An 8,857-nucleotide genomic window follows, 5' to 3' on the forward strand; every position below is an offset into this window, starting at 1 on the left:
GCAAATACATTTCTTCTACAGTATGTGTAGGAGCCTCATGAGAAGATGCTAGCACTGACCTATAAGATGAACCTCAAAGTCAGACCTTTTCCTTTACTAGCACCACCATCTCTTACTGTGAACTTCATAATCGTGAAGCTGAAACACCATGGACTGTATACTCACCGTAATCAGAAATCTCCAGAAACCCTAATGCAGTGTTTTATGCTCTGCACTGGCATTATGAAACTATTTATGGTTATCAGAAACCTCCCTAGAAGGATAAGGGAATAGAAATGTCATTGAAAACAAAAACGTCACAGGCATGGGCTTCCCTGGTGGCGCAGTGCTTGAGAGTCCGCCTGCCGACGCAGGGGACGCGGGTTCGTGCCCCGGTCCGGGAAGATCCCACATGCCGCGGAGCGGCTGGGCCCGTGAGCCATGGCCGCTGAGCCTGCGCGCACGGAGCCTGTGCTCCGCAACGGGAGAGGCCACAGCAGTGAGAGGCCCACGTACAGAAAAAAAAAAAAAAAAAAGTCACAGGCATGAATATTATAACAGATTAACTGACAAAGCTGCCCACTTCCCTCCATTATGTAATGGACAAAGGGAACTATTATACAATTACTCTACTCTTTTTTTATGTCAAGGGGGAAAACTGATGGTGCCATGAATTTCAGATTTACTGGAATTTGGATAAATGTTATCTCTGGTGAAGTTTCAACTTACTTTCTCAAGAACTATTGAGGCGCTCATAATTTCAGCCATACATTAATATTTTGTTCTTACACTGAGGCTGCTTTTTAAAAAATCTGTACTTCAAAACCCCAAAGAGACTACAAAAAAACACCTGTTAGAACTAATAAATTCAGCAAAGTTGCAGGATACAAAATGAACACACAAAAATCAGCTGCACTACTCACACAAGAGCCATGAGGTGGAAGCAACCCAAATATCCACTGACAAATGAAAGGATAAACAAAATAAAGTATACACATACAATGGAATATTATCAACCTTAAAAAGGAAGGAAGGGCTTCCCTGGTGGCGCAGTGGTTGAGAGTCTGCCTGCCGATGCAGGGGACACAGGTTCGAGCCCTGGTCTGGGAAGATCCCACATGCCACGGAGCAACTAACCCGTGCGCCACAACTACTGAGCCTGCGCTCTAGGGCCCACGAGCCACAACTACTGAGCCTGCGTGCTGCAACTACTGAGCCCGCGTGCCTAGAGCCCATGCTCCCCAACAAGAGAGGTCACCACAATGAGAAGTCCGTGTATCGCAATGAAGAGTAGCCCCAGCTCACTGCAACTAGAGATAGCCCGCGTGCAGCAACGAAGACCCAATGCAGCCAAAAATAGATAAATAAAATAAATAAATTAATTTTTTTTAAAAGGGAAGGAGATCTTGTCACATGTTATAACATGGATGAACCTTGTGGTCATTATGAGGTTATTATGGTAAGTGAGATAAGCTAGTCACAAAAAGACTGAATGATTCCACTTACATAAGTACCTAGAGTAGTCAGACTCATAGAAACAGAAAGTAGAATGGTGGTTACCGGAAGCTGGAGGGAAGGAGAGTTGTTTTTTGACGGGTATAGTGTTTCAGTTTGTGTCCATCAACAGATGAATGGATACAGAAAATGTGGCACATATATACAATGGAATATTACTCAGCCATAAAAAGAAAGGAAATTGAGTTATTTGTGGCAAGGTGGATGGACCTAGAGTCTGTCATACAGAGTGAAGTAAGTCAGAAAGAGAAAAACAAATACCGTATGCTAACACATATATACGGAATCTAAGGGGAAAAAAAGGTCATGAAGAACCTAGGGGCAAGACGGGAATAAAGACACAGATCTACTAGAGAATGGACTTGAGGATACGGGGAGGGGGAAGGGTAAGCTGGGACAAAGCGAGAGAGTGGCATGGACATATATACACTACCAAACGTAAAATAGATAGCTAGTGGGAAGCAGCCGCATAGCACAGGGAGATCAGCTCGGTGCTTTGTGACCGCCTGGAGGGGTGGGATAGGGAGGGTGGGAGGGAGGGAGACGCAAGAGGGAAGAGATATGGGAACATATGTATATGTATAACTGAGTCACTTTGTTATAAAGCAGAAACTAACACACCACTGTAAAGCAATTATACTCCAATAAAGATGTTAAAAAAAAAAGTTCTAGAGAACTTGACTCATAACAATGTGAATACATTTAAAACTATTGAACTGCACACTTAAAAATGGTTAAGATGGTAAATTTTATGTTACCAGACCGTATGTCTTACCATAATAAAAAAGACCAAAAAAATCTGTGCTTCAAAAAAACATAAAGGTGTGTTTCAAATCCAGAGACTTCTACCATAGGAATGTATCCCATTAGCATTTGAGAATGCAAAGATATTTCCGTATTGTATTTTCTTGCCCTAAACTCCGATGGTTACCCAAATCCTTATCCCTAAGCCAAGTACCAGACTCTACCCACAATCCTCTCACCCCAAACCCTATCACATGACTCTAATCCCTAACCCTAACCCCAATATGTAACGCTAACCCCTGACCCAAACCCCAATCCCTTTCTCCATGACACTCTGCTTACCTGCCACAACTCTGTCCCTCCCCACCCCCGCCACACTCCCTCCCAGGGGGAGCAGCTTTTCTAGAGAAGGACTTGCTATTTCCCACAACCCTTTAGGCCAGGCTAGGCCAACCAGCTGGAAACTCTTTGGTCTATACTTGCGGGTTCCCCCAAGTAACTGAGCCTCTTAGGCCTGATCCTCCAATCCCAGCATTGCCCTTACTGACCCATCCTGCTCCAGGAACATGTCATTCCCCAGCCCAATCCTGAGACAGGATGACCAGCTTCAGTTCTCTGGGAAATTAATTCAGGAGGAAAAACTCTTCCTTCATAATGTTCACCAAACTTATTTAGTTTAACTCCAACTTTGGGGCCAGTCTGCCCCGCCACTTAAATCCTACGGCAACCCAGGCAAGCTACTTAACTTCTCTGTGCCTCAACTGCTTGCTCTGTAAAATGGGTTTAATAACAGCACGTCTTTCATAAGGTGACTAGAAAGATTAAATGAGTTAATATATAAAAGCACCTAGAATGGTACCTGGCACCATAGTAACCACCAAATAAGTGTTCGCTTTTGTTAACATTAGTATGACTGTTACCAAAAAAAAAAGTATACGTTTTCCTCTTCAGACTCCCACTTACTTTTATAATGAGGGCAAAAAACCTAAACGTGCTTATTTTAGAATTTTTACAAAGCACAGAAAAGTATAAAGAAGAAGAAAAATAGCCCACATCCATCCACTTACTTACATTTTGAGGACAAAGGATAATTTGACTTTGCTAACAGTCTGCATTTTAGTAGATTTTCACTTGCTGCAGCCCTGCCCAGCCAAGCAGAACTGCACTTTGATTTTATTTTGCTCTTGGCACTCAACTATAATTCCAGGCATAACATAGGGTCTCTGTATGTTTGTGTTTCCCACTAGGTTGGAAGCTCCTGGAGGAGAGGAACAGTATCTCTTTACTCTCTGTATGCCCTGGATGCCCAGCACAGAGCCAGACCAGGAAGATGCCTCCTCAATGCCAATACGCCTGGCTTCTCCCAGCTGTACCACTCCAGAATTCTGTTTCACAACTCTTCGCTCAGAAATGCAGGATTCTAGCAGAACTATCTCTGAAATAGAATGTAAGGCGAGAAGAATTGCCCCATTGTGAATTTGGTGGGGGGGGGGGTGGAGGGCGGTCTGCAGTACCTCTTCTCAAAGATCTTAGAAAGGGCGTTTTCCTCTGTTGGGTAATTGCAAACATTTTTTTCCACAGAGGATGTGGCTCATTAAAGTGGTGATTTTCCACTTGCAGGTATAAAAATGAAGAGAAGGCTGGCCAAAGCTGTGCCCCAAAGAGACATGGCATCTGCTAGCTGCCTGCCAAAGACCACAAAACAATGGAGGGTCCTTTCTCAACACAGGTAACTGTAGTCTAACCGACATCACTCCCTCTCTTAAGGAAGCTTACCAAGTGGCAGCAAATGCCATCCCAAGCAGTAAAATGAGAAACAGAAACATGAGGCTTAATGTAGCACGAACACAGGTTTTGAGAAAACTTATTTTTTAAGAAAAAGCTGGAAGGAGCAAGAGACGATCGAACAGACATGTCAATTTCAGGGATAATCCTGCTTTCCATCCATGCTCACTTCTGCCCTCTCCTTTCCCTTTCATCTTTCCAACTGGCCTGATGTTCACAGCAGAGAGAGCTGATGTAACCGAGATTTTCCTTTCCCAGAAAGGCCTTTTGTGATGTTTCCATGCAAACCGAATAAACTTACTGGAAGTGAAGTAGGAGACAGACGCAATAAAAGAATGAATGTGCAAGTTTACAATCCAAAAGAGGAAGAGGCTCTTCCCCCAACTTATGAGCAGCTTCTAAATCACACAGAGCATCAGCAGAGGCAGAATATGTATGTATGTGGATGTAAGAAATGCTTACGTTTTACATAAATCTATGCATCTGCCTCCCAAAGCGGACAATTAAGAAGTAGAAGTAATCAAAGCTTGACTCTGTATACCCAAATCCAAGAAAGTGCCAGGGCTGTCTTGTCATTGGTGTTTTTCCTCCCCCATAATAGATTCTCTTCCCTCTTCCATAAGCATTTTACCAGGCTATGTTTAGAATAGACGTCAGAGCTGGGAAACCAACTAGCAAAGCAAGACTTTCCCAATGGTGCCATCTGGTGGTGCTTCTGTGTATTACAACATGGCTTTGACCTGAAGCCGACACAGGGAAAGCCAAGGGCAAACAACTTGGAATTAGTCCTTTCATGATTTTTTTTAAAAAAGTCGAAACTTTGAGATTTGGCATTGGATCGTGTGTGGCAAGTGTCAAACACACAGGTGTTGAGAGAAAGTTCTGCCACATGACAGAAATCATACATTAAGAAACAAAGTTTTGGGTCGCCCTGAACACTCAGCTGGTTTCATGAATTAGGTGAACGCCCTGTCCATTTTTTTTTTTAATCCAGCGATGAAAATGTTTACAAAAGACCTCTGGGGAGAGATTCGTGAAAGGGCAACTTCTAGGGAAAGGGTTTAGAATCGCTGCATTTTAGAGAGAGAAGAATCCCTTTAGCTGTGGGCTTCTGAACCTGGGGACCACAATCCCATTTTAGGGAAAGTGGACTCCTTGATTTTGAACATAAAAAGTGGTGTGTTGGCACAGATGGGCATTTTAACATAAAGGGCATTTTATCAGATTCTCAAAGGAGTCCATGGCCTAGAAAAAGCTAAGAACAAATGCCTGGGATCCTAACCTAACCTCATACCCTGTTAGAAAATTCTGTCCACAACAGTCTCGACAAATTCAGTTACTCTCGGTTTGAACTTTACTGTTATGGAGACATCGTTGCTTTGAGGCAGTTAGTCAATGGTAATTACTTCGAAGGCTTCGGAACTTTTAATACTGAATTGGACTTTCCCAGAATGTCAACCCACCGGGCTCAGCTACGCTCTCCACCCTATTACAGCGCGCTCTAGTCCTTCTCCAAGCTTGGATGGCCTTCCTGCAAGTCTCCCCCTTTCCAGGCTAAACCCACCCAGAACCTTTCATTTGCCATGGTTTTCAGATCCTTCATTTCCCCCTCTTTTTGTGAGACAACACTTCTTTGACATTGACAACTTGACGTACAAAACAGAATACCCTACCCCCCATGACAACCCCTTCCACCTACAGAGTGCCTGACTTGAACTTGTTCCAAACACCCAAGGCCTCTTTTTAATTTCTTCACCGACCCCTAGTTTAACCAAGAGTCTTTCACCCTTTCCAGGTTAAAGAGCACTGGCCTTGATAAACAGTAAGAAAAAGGACAAACCAGAAGCTGTGTGCTTCTTCTCTCTGCCATTTTTTGTATCACTTCACTCGCCCCAAGCAGACCCATCCTTTCCTTCTTCCTGTTTCAAATAGAACATAAAAGCTTTTTTATTGCTATCATTACTATTGTTCTCAAATCTGAGCTTATTCTGGTCTTTTGATTTCGATCCTGAGAAATTTATGACATGCTTTGTGTTTCTCCTTTAATGATGCCAGATTTCTGGTTTTGTACATATCGCTTTAAAATCAAAGCTATCTAGAGCCCTCTGTGCAGCCTTGATGGTTTCCTTAGATCTGCCCCATTTTCTCTCTTCTCCAGCCTCCTTTGTGGTGATGTATCACAAACAGGTTTTTTTAGCAACCATTTTCTCTTGCTCATCTCTATCTTTTGGATTCTCTGACCACGAGCTCATGCCCATATTTTTGGTAGATTTTTAAAAATCTTTTTTCCTAAACTCTGGACACATGCCTGGGGATCCCTTTCTTGGCTAGGTCAAATTGTCCTTGTCATTCTCTCCTATTTCCCATCACTCCCACTGTCACCTCATGGGTGATGATTAGGGTGGGTGTAGCATTCTCCTCACGCTCTCATCAGCACCGTAAGGCAAGAAAGGTAAACAAGAGAGACAGTGGGGGACTTCCCCGGTGGCGCATCGGTTAGGAATCCGCCTGCCAATGCAGGGACACGGGTTCGAGCCCTGTCCAGGAAGATCCCACGTGCCACGGAGCAACTAAGCCCATGCACCACACTACTGAGCCTGCGCTCTAGAACCCGCGGGCCACAACTACTGAGCCCGCGTGCTACAACTACTGAAGCTCACGCACCTAGAGCCCGTGCTCCGCAACAAGAGAAGCCACTGCAATGAGAAGCCTACGCACCTCAACGAAGAGTGGCCCCCACTCGCCGCAACTAGAGAAAGCCCGCACACAGCAACAAAGACCCAACGCAGCCATAAATAAATAAATTTAATAATAAAAAAAATAACATTTACTGCTCAGTTACCTTGTACCGGGCACTGTACCAATCTATTGTATTTAAAAAAAAAGACAGTGGCACATGATCAAGGCCAGAGATTAAACCAGGAAGAAACAGACAAGACAGTTCAAGAAGGAACTCCACGAACGCTGGCTGCCTCTCACAGCTTTGCTCTTACGCTCAGCCTGGTGCAATGGGGGAAGGGGTGGATTTTCAGAGAACCCAGCGCGGCTCCGAGATCCAGCAACGGAGTAAACAGAAAATATACTAGGCAAGGGTGGGTGGTCGCTGTTGCCTCCTCCTTACCTTGCGGATGCTAATTCCAGAGCAGAAGCGGCGTAAATCTTCTGGAACCTCATGATCTGCAGGACGTGGACCCCTTACCATCCTTAGGCCGAGGCGGTCCTGGAAATCCAGCCAGGCTGCACAGACCGACTGAAGGCCTCGAAGCCCGCGGCTGAGGGATGAGGGCCCGCGGGCAAAGCTTGCCCTCTGGCTGCAGACTAGCAGGCCCGCCTAACACCAACCCCGCGGGCGGCAGGCGATTTCATAAGAGACTGTCCTCGTTGCGAGGTGAGCAATTCCCAGCCGCCCTGGCAGCACCGTAGGTGTCCTGCCCGTGTGGGCTCAGCGCTCAGTCCCACGCAGGCTGACAGCCTTTCACCACCACCTTCTGCAGAGTGCGCACCACACACCCAGGGCAGCCAGGAGTTCCAGGGAGCGGTCCTCAATCACTGATGAAAGGGACCCGACCGCACAACATCCCAGTTTCTCACCGCCAAGTGGAGCCACTTGGAGATGCGTGCTCCCCAGGCTGCCTGCTGTCCCCAGTCGTCACCTGCTCACTGACACCAATAACTTGTCCTGACTGCCTTCCCTCCTCCTCTTATCCCCACTTTCCTGCTGGTGCTTCCGGGTTTCACCTCCCAAGTAAACTGCTTGTGCTCGAATCCTAGTCTCCTCGTGCGTGCTAAGACACCACCTGATTGCAGTTCCGTAAATCACATCCCCCGCTGCCCTCAGGGCTCACATAATGAGCGCTCCCGCGCCCGGGCCGGTTGCGCTTCAGCAGCCTCTCCCTGACTATCCACCCCTGGCAGGCATCTCACGAGGCTGTTTCCGCGCTTTTCCACGTGGGTTCACAAGTGAGCTCCTGGTAACACTGACTCAGTGCTCCTGGAAACCCGGCCCCAGCTAGCCGCCCCCCACCCGCCCGCCCGCCCGCCCTGCCCCCTCGCCAGCCTCCAACAGTCAGTCCCCTAAGCAGTGGTGCTCAGGGCGTGGCCCGAGGATCCCCGCCCCCACATCCGTGTCATCTGGGGAGCATGTTAAAAATGAGCTTTCCTGGACACTACCAACTGAATCAGAATTTCTGCCGGTGGGGCCCGGGAATCTGCATTCCAAGCAATTCCTCCAGGCATCTTATACAGCCCGAACGTTGAAATCAGCTGCTCGGAAGCGTGAGCCTTCAGCAATCAGCGTCATCAATTTACCGTAATCAGTTCCCAGCCCGGCCTCCTTCAGCAAAACGCACAGCGCTCAGCAGCCGAGCTCAGGTGCTTCATCCCCTTTACTGTTCCTGTGCGACCCTCCCGACAGTTTTGTGTGTTTTTTCTGCCCTCTAGGCTTTTGACACTGCTTTGCCCATAGTGCAGAGGGTAGACACGTGCCTGGGGTTGTAGGCTTCCTGGGGGAGAACTCAGCCAATGACTGCCAGGTGTGGGCATATTAAAGCCCAGCTGCCTGGCTTGGATCTGGGACAAACTCTTGGGGTGAGTTTACCCTCAAGAGCTCCCCTGGGGATCTGGCCTCGACTGGGACTTCGCTCAAGATCATCCTTTGCTTGCCTTCCTCCCCTTCCCTGTCCTGCTCCCACCCTGCCCTTCCTCCTGAAGAAACCTGAATCCTCATCTCAGGCTCTGCTCCTGGGGACATTTACCTACAAACGTGTTTTACTTATTTTTCCCTGACTTTTGCTATGTGAGTGCATTTGAAAATAGCTCGTTACACCATAAATAA

The 8,857-nt window shown here is 46.8% G+C and overlaps 1 protein-coding gene across 1 annotated transcript in view; it reads right to left on the reverse strand.

The window, feature by feature from the left end:
• Positions 1 to 7,668, reverse strand: part of PDK3 (pyruvate dehydrogenase kinase 3) — a 138,963-nt gene extending 131,295 nt beyond the window's left edge. The window contains exon 1 of the mRNA XM_033850127.2: positions 7,145 to 7,668. The gene's annotated coding sequence lies outside the window, so the exon portion shown is untranslated. The remainder of the gene's footprint in view (positions 1 to 7,144) is intronic.
• Positions 7,669 to 8,857: the final 1,189 nt, after the last annotated feature.

This window comes from Tursiops truncatus, chromosome X, assembly GCF_011762595.2.
Source record: "Tursiops truncatus isolate mTurTru1 chromosome X, mTurTru1.mat.Y, whole genome shotgun sequence".
Classification (NCBI taxonomy): Eukaryota; Metazoa; Chordata; class Mammalia; order Artiodactyla; family Delphinidae; genus Tursiops; species Tursiops truncatus.